Genomic DNA, 12,031 nt, shown 5'->3' with positions numbered 1-12,031 from the left:
AAGTAACATAAAAAACAATCTCAAACAAAATACACTAAAAAGAAACAAAATAATGTCATGAAAACTTCTTTCTTTCTTTCTTCTCTCTTTCAAAAACCCTCTAAACTCTAAAGAAAGTTCTCATCTTTCTTGTAACATGTCTATATTGTATAATTATTGTTATTTTGGAGTCGGTTTCGGCCTAAGTAGGGACATAAACGTAAGTATGTCTAATACATCTCAAATATAAAATGTCACCTATTTACTTCGGCCGACACCGACTGCGAAATAACAATAATTATACAATATAGACATGTTACAAGAAAGATGAGAACTTTCTTTAGAGTTTAGAGGGTTTTTGAAAGAGAGAAGAAAGAAAGAAAGAAGTTTTCATGACATTATTTTGTTTCTTTTTAGTGTATTTTGTTTGAGATTGTTTTTTATGTTACTTTTGAGTGAATTTTGTTTGAAATTGTTTTTTTATATTCGTAAATAATGAAAAACTTGTTCCGGAAAGTGGAACATGAAACAATCTTGTTCTGCGAAGAATGCTTAATGTTGTTTCACATTTCGTTTCATTGCACGTAAGATTTGTTGGATTTGAAATCACCGTTGTTTTTCACTGGTGGCACATTTATACCACTTCTGATATATAAATACCTCTGTTTTAACTAAGAAATTGCCAAAATAGCAAAAGCGATAGCTACCAATAGACATCTGCAATTACAGATGCGTTGCCTACTTTTAATCGACAGAGGAGAAGACGCACAGAACGAGAGTATATCTCTCCTTCGCATAATTCACTGCCCTTTCCTTTCCTTCCCTTATATGATAAGGGGGGGAAAGTTGTTAAGGGGAAGAGGACTAAAATTAGGCCGTCGGCACGCACACTTGTCAGATGCCTGTCTTCTGTATGGTCGTGGTATTCAATCGTTCGAATCGATCCATTAGTGCAATATATAGTTGTAACTGGCGTCTACCACTGTTAAATACCTATATAATATATTTTTATATGTATAATCCTTAGAATATTTTAAGAAATGATTTTAAGGGTAAATAAGAAATATCGTGATAAGATTTGAGATAACAATATGTTTTTTGTGGATTTTACGGCAAAAGAAATAATAATAAAACAAAATATAAACGTGACAAATCTTTATCTTAAAAATTTATCTTAATTTTATGCATCTTGAAAGATTTTCACCGTTGGCAAACTGGAAACCTGGCAACATCTTAGCTTATTGTTCGTTTTGCATTTATAATGGTAACACTCCACTTCCTTGGCAAGCCATGCAACACTTCTGAATACTTTATGGCAACACTTAGTTCTGCCAGAAAATTACTAGTTTTTTTTTTTAAGTAAGCTTATTTTATGATGTACTAATAGTAAAACAAGTACTAATAGTACGTCCTGAAATCATTCAAAATTCAATTATTTTAAGTTATATACAAAACTGTAATAAGTTCGACCTTGATCATAAATCGCGGTTTACTGATTGTATTGTCTATACGTTACCTTAATTTTATTACTGTTACCTCGTGTTTAAAAATTTAAATACACACTAATTCAATCCAAAGCCACATTTCAGTATATTATCATACATTATAAATAGATACTGGACAGACAATATATAAGCCTTAACAATTCCCAATAATTTTGTATTAATTGAAGTCTCATTTAATTTATTTCATTCCAAATATAACAACAATAATGAATATATTAACAATCAAATACTCAATTTTAATTATTAAACGATTAAAAGAGGACATTTATTAATAACGGTATATTTTGGTGAATACGCTGGCTACTAATACAAATATCGCCTTACAATGTTTCTTGTTTAACTAGAACCACACTAGTTAGTTTACTATCTTTGCCTGAAAGAAAGGAGTTTTACGATTCATGATCCAAAGCCACTTATTTTGTGACTGAGTAGTCACTGTTTGCCTTGAAGAGGTATTTACAGTTTCACCGGGCTTGAGGTGACCGGACGCAGATGGCGCTTAGTCCTCGCTTAAACCTCGTTTAAGAGTAACTAGGCTCGTTTGCTGTTACTTCGTTATTATTACCGTATTCACCGAGCTCTTAGATCGCTTCGGTGGACGCTTCATGGTGTACTGGGCTTAAGGGCCTCCGACACAGAGCCACGCACTATGCACCAAAATAACCACTCCAAGTTACCGACTCATCACTCCAACTTGCCAACTATTGCTAAACGTTGGGACGAACACAAGTGAAGAGAAAACAAACAACAACCATCAACTTGACAACCCTCAACTTTGAGAACCTCAAAAAAAAAACGTCACCCGACGATACTTAGTGGACGACGTAAAGATATCCAGCGACTTGTTTCAACGTTCACTTTGACCCGAATATCGACGACAAATCAGCCTGAATATGAACCATGCCAATCCATTCAGGACCGATCATCGTGGCAATCTTTGGGGGAGGCCTATGCCCAGCAGTGGGCGTTACGAGGCGAATGGATGGATGGATAGATGGAAATCCAATCAAGATATAAAAAAGAGCGATTTACACAATTTAACAGGCATTGTTACACATCTGTAATGCCGACAATCGACTTAACGGGGTATTCACAGTTCTGTCCAAATTACTAACAATGGAAACCCTTTACGACGGTATCGTTTAAGCATTTTGTCGTAGTCTAGACGTGCTTGGTGTTAATGCATCGACAAAATGACGCTCTTAGTAACACCTACGTCTTTGATGTGAGGTGCAAAGGTGAGGTAATCACAAAGTTAAGCCTTTGACTATAGCTTTGACGCTGTAGAGTACACTCATTACCCGTTTAGATTCTTTTTTACTTTGCAAAATTGAATTTTAAAACTGAAAAAGGAACGACGCGATTCACAATCAATTTTGATCAATGCTTATCAATTTGCTTAATTATTGTTATAACTTATTCCAATTTCCTAAATATATTTACTTACTGACTAGTAACTAAATATATTTTTTGGGGCTATTGTTGCAGTAACTCAAATAAAATTCTTACCGATAATTATAAAGATAAATACAATAGAGCTACCACTGTTAGTTCTAACTGTCACTATATTGCTATTCCTTTCAATTTCTTTGAAAGAATAAGAGATAATAAAATAAAAATCTTCTTATTCATAATCAAAAAACCTAGATATTTATGCGTTAAAATGGCATTCCAATTGTTTCGGCGTCTCAGAGTTGCCTATATATTTGTAGTTTTTGTACCTTTGTTTGATTTGTGATGTTTTTCCTTTCATTTTTTTTATTTTTTTATATTACAAGGTGGCAAACGAGCAAGCGGCCACATGAATTCGCCGAAATGGCAAAGCGACCGCTGCCCATAGACATCCGCAATTGCAGATGTGTTGCCTACCCTCAATCGACGAAAGAGGAGACGCACAAAAAGAGAATATTTAACCTTCCTATGCATCTCCTCCTTCATCAAATCCACCTCCCCTTCCCATCCTTTCCTTATAAGAAAAGGATGGGAAGGGAAAGAGGACTAAAATTAGGCCTCCGGCACCACACTCATCAGACGAAACGCGGAATTGCTTCCACTTCACGCCTGTCTTCTGTGTGGTCGTGGTATTTCACCGGGCGAGCCGGCCAATTCGTGCAACTGATGTTGTTGTTGCTGGCGTCGACCACTGTTTTTTTTTTTTATTTATTTTTTTTTATAACGATCATAATTGTTGATTCCTTTTTGTTCTCTTTTAGGTCTGTACGTTACATTTGTTAGTTGTAATTCTTGTCATAAGTTTAAGTCTCACGGTTGACTGAGTATTTATTCTAAATATTTATTTATATTAGTTATTCTTTTATGTTATTTACTGTGCTCATATTTTAGGGTTCATTGAAAATTGGAGCTGCGGTACCCGCGGCAGCACATGTCGAATGAACACCTTTTCTTTTGAATAAATGTATTTCTTTCTTTCTTTCTTTCTTTCTTTATAAGTATGTTTTAATACAAGTTTTTCCGAAGAGGATTTTCAGAGTAAGTGACGAACATTTATGGTGGAAGAATTGAGCGGGAAAAATATTCGTTATCTCTGTCTACCTTTTTGAGTTATAAGCGTGAATATGATTGACCTGAACTCTACTTCAATACAATATGCTAAAAAGTATATTAAATATTGATATACGTTGTGTCGTGCATTCGAAAATGTACCATATGTTTTACATGTTAGAGTTTCAAATAGCTTATGCCGCCGATGGAATATGGTCGATAAAGTACAAACTGATAAAATCTGTGCATGATTTATATACTTGAATTGTGAATTTGTATAAATTCCGATAGTTTTTTTTAGTTTGCACCAAATGTTTCATTTTTAAATTTATGTTTTTTTATTTATGATTTTGTTGACATTATTACAGGTAACAATTTCTGACCGATGATCTGGTCAAGGTTGCGGGAGTATTCTAAATGCGGGTTGCACAGGATCGATCATCGTGGCGATCTTTGGGGGAGGCCTATGCCCAGCAGTGGGCGTTGCGAGGCTGAATGGATGGATGATGGAAAAAAATTCTTGGATTCAATCTTGTAATAGATCATTTTTAATTTAAGGAGAATAGATTAATGGATTGATATTTTATTAAAAACTCTACAATGATACTTACGCGTTCTACGTCGGCGCTCGACCTGTAAAAAAACGTTGATATTAATAACAAATCAAGACATACATATTCAAAATAAGTATATCTAATTTTATGTAACTGTGGTATTTGAACCAGCTTAATCACTGAACATTTATAAAATGTTACAAAAGTTAAAACTATAAATTTTGTGAATGAGTTTAACGCAGTTGTTACACGCTTGAACGGAACTGGATCGAAAGCTATACGAGTACATCGAGCCCAACGGGAAGCATAGAGAAGCGACCCCTGCTCATAGACATCCGCAACTGCAGACGCGTTGTCTACCTTTAATCGACAAAGGAGGAGATACATAAAAATAATTTGTATCAAAATCGGACCACCAGGGGCGGAGCTTTGCGGTAAGACACATAAAAAATACAGTCGAATTGATAACCTCCTTCTTTTTGAATTCGGCTAAAAAGAGAATATATCCCCTTCCTATGCGACCCCTCTTGCTTTGAATCCGCTTCCCCTTCCCATCCTATCCTTATAAGAAAAGCGTGTTAAGGGAAAAAGGAATATAATTAGGCCTCCAGAACACACACTCATCAGATGAAATTGATTGCTTCCATTTCAATGCCTGTCTTCTGTGTGGTCGTGGTATTTGACCAGGCGAGCGTATAAATTCAATGATATGTGTGAAGTCAACCAACCCGCACTTGGCCATCGTGGTTGATTATGGCCTAGTCACCCCTAAATTGGGGTAGGCTCCGAGCCCCTCGGTGGGGACGTATAGTGAGCTGATGATGATGATGAGCGTATAACAGATGTTGTAGCTGGAATCTACTACTGTTAAAAGACTTATGAAATAACATTCGCCAAAGCCATATCGCTTAAATTAAACTTAACCATTTATTCAATTAATAATCGCGAAGCTGTAATTAACCGATACAAAAGTTCCCCGTCAAGTTGGCGGCATAACTTTGTATTTTCTTTAACCTTTAACCTACATCTTGTGGTTTTCTTGGCGAGCCAATTAAAGCTTTTAGATTATTTAATAGAATGATTTCGTTTACTGTATAAAATTAATTTACGACAACTTTTGTGACGTCATTGATTTTATTTTTTGTCACAAGGAGCGTTTTTTTATGTACAAGGCAAACGAGTCAGCGGTCACCTGTATTCACCAAAATAGCGGAGCGACCGCTGCCCATAGACATCCGCAATTTCACATGCGTTGCCTACCTCTGACTGACAGAGGAGGGGACTCACAGATAGAGAATATTTCCTCTTTCCTTGAATTCCCTCCTCTGTCACATCATTTCCTTAAAAATAATAGGTTGGGAAAGGAAAGAAGATTAAAATTAGGTCTCCACCACCACACTCATACGAAACGTGGAATTGCTGCCACTTGACGCTTGTCTGTGTGTGGTCGTGGTATTTCACCGGGCGAGCTGGCGTCTACCACTGTTAAAGCGTTTGATTTAACCTCGAAAAACAATACGTTTTTGTATGAGTATTTTATTTATTTAGTTTCAATTAACGAAACCTTATTGCCATGATCTTTCAATAAAGGGTTACGTAATTAGTGCCTCAGCAGATTTCTCCTGCAGACACTGTTATCTATCGCTGGATAGGTAATTGCTAGGAATTGATAGCTTTTGCATTGTTCTGACTTAAACGTACCTTTTGATATTCCTGACAGTTAATTCTATCTCTATAATTAATCCCAATCCTCACCAACGCTACCAATTGCAATCATCAACTCCAAAATGCCGAAAATCAAATAGGCACAAAATACCACGGTTTATAGGCATTCAATAAAGGGCTTATCGTTGGTTTCTGAGACCAAAATCCCGGTTTAAAACATGTCTTCATCCCTCTCTTTAACTTTTACAAAACAAAAATAACAATATTTTTTCATTTAATAGAGTACAGTGTAGCAGCTCTACATTAGATCATCACCTTAGTGATATAGTACCGTAAATTCTTCTGCACGGCAGCGGAAGCCCACGATTCAAATGTTAAATGCCTTTTTCAAAACCACATTTAATTTCAAGTTCGTTTATGAAATCTTACTGAATGTTTACTATGTAAAGTTAATATCCAAACAAGGGTCAATTATTTGCCATCACAAGTGTCGACCGCTCAGCCATCAAAAGGACATCTGAGGGGACCACTTAATGTGGGTCCGTGCCCCAATAAAGATCTCTTCAACCTCAAACGAACTCCGAATTAGAAATTAAAGTGGCCTTCTATCACACCGTATTTAATGCTGTAAAGAATTGTGTTCTTATTGTATGTAATTTTAATTAAATAAAACTATGCAATGGTAATAATAACAGTTCTGTTCAAAACTGTTTTTTAATCTAAATTTAAAAAAATGAATAATTTGTTTTGTACAAGACTGTACCATATTATTAACATTTTTAATCTATCCAGCAGATAAATCTATATAGTCTTATTGCCTTTGTCTATCCACATGTCCGCGTAAGTTCTGGGTAATCTCCTAGACGACTGAACCAATTTTGACGGAACTTTTACTTAAAGATTGATGTTATTGTCGAGAGTAACTTAGCTATTTTTTTCGTTTCCACGCTAAAGATATCGCGGGTGGCAGCTAGTTTTAATATATTTTGTTGTTTTTAACCAAGTCGACAATAATTTGTTTCAAGTTTACTTTGTTTATGTACCAATGTATAATACATAATTGTTTTTATTAGTTTTAAAACAGTAAGCTTTAGTTTTTTTTTGGTTTTTATTTTAACATTACGGTGTGATTGTAAACGTAGCGTTCCGTATACAAAATTTTGAGGGCGATTAAAAATTAATTTTGTTGAAACTCAATTTTTGAGAGTTGCTCTGTATAATTTAATTAGCAACGCCTTTTCTTAAACATTAATTATTTTTTTAAAGACTTTCGTTTATCTCAATTAACATTTAAAGTGACTTATCAAAGCAAGTTTTGAAGTTCAAAAAGGTTCCAAATCATATCGAAAATTAATTTTTAAGAAAAAAATTATGATAAAAATTAAGCTATAAAAAGTATTTGTATTTGATTACTAGCTATTGTACGCGACTCTGTCTGCGAGGAATTAAAAAAAAACTGAATAATTTTGTTGTTGAGGTATCATTATACGTGAGGCGAAAACTTTGTCCCAATTTTTAAGGAAATTTCGCCAACGAATGAACGATTTTGACACAGTTACAGTAATTAATGTTTTTTTATTTCAAAATTTCGTGAACGAGCAAACGATCACCTGGATTCGCCGAAATAGCGAGGTGTTGCCTGCCTTTAATCAACGGAGAAGGGGACCCACAGAGATAGGATATTTCTTCTTCCTATGCGTCCCCTATTCCGCCAAATCTACTTTTCCTTCCCATCATTTCCTAATAAGAAAATGGTAGGAAGGGATAGAGGACTAAAATTAGGCCTCCGCCACCACACTCATCAGACTGTACGCGGAATTGCTTCCACTTGACGCCTATCTTCTGTTAGTCGTGGTATTTCACCGGGCGAGCCGGCCAATTCGTTCATCCAACAAAAATTGTTGTTGCGAGATCTACCACTATAATATGTGTACAAGAAGTGCTATTTTTAATTAAAAATAATAAAAACAACAATCCTTCAATATGAACTACTAGCTTTTACCAGCGACTTCGTCCGTGCGGAATAAAAAATAGAAAACGGGGTAAAAATTATCCTATGTCCGTTTCCTGGTTCTAAGCTAACCACCAATTTTCAGTCAAATCGATTCAGCCGTTCTTGAGTTATAAATAGTGTAACTAACACGACTTTCTTTTATATATATAGATGATAGAATTTCAACCAACATCACCAATTACATAACAGTTAATACAGTGCCAATATCCTCACCGGAAAGTATTTAATGGGACCTAATTTTTTTAATCACTTACTCACTTGCTAAAGAGAACGAATGTACAAATAAAACCATGTTGGATTGCGAGCGGCAAGTTTGTTCAAACAATTTTAACGATTACTTACCAACTCACTAAATCATTCTACTAATAAAACGATATAAACGCCAACGTTGGCACTAGTTGGTCAAGTATTGTCCAAATAAAATTTTATGACATCGTAAAAATTATGTGCTAGTTAATTAATGTGTATTATGTCTTATAAGTAAATAATAATAAAAATAATACAGGCTTCGAACGGCACTAAAATTTAAAAAAATTAGTCAATGGTTTTGGCTACAGGATGTTGTAAAATTTTGATCAATAAATCACATGAAATAAATCTTTTTTAATACTTAGTGTGAATATTGACATAAAGATTACAAAAAAATTTCCAAAATGTATACGAGAAAAGAATTTCTGAAAATAAATAAAATCACTCTCATTTTCTTCACAGCTTATTCGATGTAACATAAATCACGGCGCGAAAAGTCCGGACCTAAACTAATTAATTAGTTCCCTCGACTTCCGCTAAGTAATCCCTAATGCATTTAGATTTTTTCTGTGACATGAAATTATTAGTGCTTTTTTTTTAAGAGAATGAGGCAAACGAGCGGAACACCGAGGTAATCAACGACACCCATGGATAATTGCCAACACCAAAGGAACTGCAGAAGTTAACAGTAACAAATGAGCGTAAATTAAATAATTCGCTATTTAAAATCGAAAAAAAACCGACTACAGGTTCATCACGTTTAGGCTCTAGACCTTTACAATCGAATTTACATACATACAAACCCACATACATTTTTACTTCTGACTATACCAATACCTTTCTGAGTTAGTCAGGTAAAAAGTTAGAGGGCTATACGGACTCTTGGTTAGACGAGACTGGTCTCTGAGAGGACACCTCAGACTAGATTGTTATTCTTTGATTGTTATATTTATTGCTATATATTTTTAATTTCGCGCGGACAAAGTCGCGACTGCCAATAATGAAAAAAAAAACAATAACTACTCGACTGATTTTTTTAACTCCTTGCAGACGTAGTCGCGAGCGACAGCTAGTATAAGAATAAGTGTAAAAATAATTTAGAATTCTCATAAGATACCTCCAATTTAAACAGAAATTTAAATAAAGAGATCTTGTACAGTAAATTCGGTTTTACAATATAATTTAAGAAAACAAAGCAACGTTGAATTTGAATGGCCATTGGTACCGTATAAAAACGTAGTAGTGAATGCAAAACACGTTTACGGCGGCCATTTTAGTGTCCGCCATTTCTCTTTTTCGTTTTACGCCCGCGACTTGTCAACTAAAGTTGACCCCACATTAGTCAAAGGAACATTTCCACTAGGCCGTTGACAACGTTATACAAAATATATATTTTTTCTTAAAAATGATAATAAATTTGATTTTTAGATCTGTAAAATAATCTTTAACTAAAAGAAGGCGTTGATTTTAATTGGATTAATTAATATTAACCATTTGAATATCAAGGCGTGGAATTATTAAATAAAACCCTTAACAAGAAACAACTAAACAAAAATATTCGGCAAAAAATTGTTATACCACTAGATCTATTTGAAAAAAAAAAACAGCGCCGTGTATTGTTTTTCGACATTATTTTGTTAATAGGTTTTTCAGTTACATTTTATTCTGTTTCCTGGTATATGCTCTTTGTCAAGTATAAAGGAGGGTATTTGTAAATTATATATAAATATAAAAATATGTACCGTATACACTGTATTCAAAGTGCGGTCCCATAAAGCTCTTTAAGTGACATATGCGGCACAGGACAAAGCTCTCTTAAGACGACCGTAGTAAATGTACAAAGACTTCAGAGATTGCTTAGTATTTTACTGTTCTTACTTAAAAGCTTATATCTTATTATAAAACTATTATATAATAATTTTTGAAGTTGAAGTATCTATTTTATATAAGTGGTCATACTTTATAATATTTTTAACAATTAAAAATAGCTTTATGAACTTCTTCTCGACATTATCAGTGGTAGACGCCAGCAATAATAACATCTGTTGCACGAATTGGCCGGCTGAGTCCGACGGGTGTGTATGCCGGACGCGCAAGTCCTCTTTCCTTTCCTATCCTTTTTATAAGGATGGGAAGAAAAAGTGGATTTGACGGAGAAGGGAAAGCATAGGAAGGGGTAATCTTACTGTGTGTTGCCTCCCTTCCATTGATTAAAGGTAGGCAGTGCATCTGTAATTGCGGGTATGTATGGGCAGAAATCGCTTCTCTATTTCAGCGACTTCAGGCGAACCGCTTATTCGTTCCCTATTTTCTTCTATAAAACCATTATCATAGGTTAATTATAAAATATCTATGGTCAAATAAAGATTATATTTTTCTATCTAAAAGAAAAACCCTTTGATATTCTGTGCTCAATCTCGTTTTGATATTGGCAGACAAAATTGCATTGTTTACGTCCACCGCTCAGCTTGTCAAAGGGATAATGGATGGGGAACATCGGAAACTATCGCGCAGATTGAATCCAGACTTTACTTAGATATGGTAGCGTATTTTGTTCTTAATATCAGCATAAGTGATTTTTTTTTTATTTAGAAATAAGCTCGAATTTTTACAATCACTTATTTCAAACGATTTATATGTGATGAAAAAAATATGTTTTAAGCTGTGTTAAAAAATGAGTCGTGTTACATTTTTTTCGTAAGAATGACATAAAGTCGAATTTTATATTTACAATGTTTTTTAATTTAGTATAAAATTACAGTTTCTGTTAATTTAGGACAATATTGTACGATTTTTATTAAAAAAAATAAAATAATGCACGAACATTGGCTAAGGATTTATAACTTTTAAGCAATTATTAACAAAAAGTTATATCAATTATAATAAACCACGTAAAATACGACTCAAATTAATAACTTACAATTTGGATGCCAATTTTGCAAACACATGATTTCTGAGCATTAAAATTTCAAATATCAACCATATATCCATCGCATAAAGTTCATTTTCAATCACACTTAAAAACAGAATTCATGACATTAATTGTATTAGTATGCCGTTCTAAAATAGCTCTTATAACCAAGGTTTAAGGTATACAAATGGGATTTATTATCTTTCATTTTGGAACAATACAATTTGACGTAGTACCCTAATTGTACGATGCTCTATTGTTCGTCTGCCAGTGAGTTATGGCCCTCAGATATTGGTTGTTTGCACAAGCATTGATTACTTGCAAGTTGACGACTGAAAAAGACGGAAAACAAAGACATTCAACATATTATAAATCAATAGAGCGGACATCATGATCCTGTAATAATACTTGTCAACTCAAGGTTGAAAATCTGTCAACATCCATTTGTTTGTTGACAATTATTTTATAGGTATTTTTTAGAAATATGTTCCACGTGTCCACTCTATAATCGATTTATTAAAAACTCTTTGAAAACAAAGTTAGCAAACGTGACTTACTATGGACCCAAAACGTTCATTCACGCGTTTAAAACGGATACTTATCGAATCGTACTCAATCATCATAAAGTTATATAAGTCTAGAATTAAAAAAA

The 12,031-nt window shown here is 34.1% G+C and overlaps 1 protein-coding gene across 1 annotated transcript in view; it reads right to left on the bottom strand.

The window, feature by feature from the left end:
- Positions 1 to 12,031, bottom strand: part of LOC106716866 (protein madd-4) — a 251,965-nt gene that overhangs the window by 130,209 nt on the left and 109,725 nt on the right. Inside the window, exon 3 of the mRNA XM_045684300.1 lies at positions 4,598 to 4,619. The gene's annotated coding sequence lies outside the window, so the exon portion shown is untranslated. The remainder of the gene's footprint in view (positions 1 to 4,597; positions 4,620 to 12,031) is intronic.

This window comes from Papilio machaon, chromosome 25 (assembly GCF_912999745.1).
Source record: "Papilio machaon chromosome 25, ilPapMach1.1, whole genome shotgun sequence".
NCBI classification, from domain to species: domain Eukaryota; kingdom Metazoa; phylum Arthropoda; class Insecta; order Lepidoptera; family Papilionidae; genus Papilio; species Papilio machaon.
The sequence above is the reverse complement of the archived record's forward strand: the minus strand, read 5'-3'. Positions and strand labels throughout refer to the sequence as shown.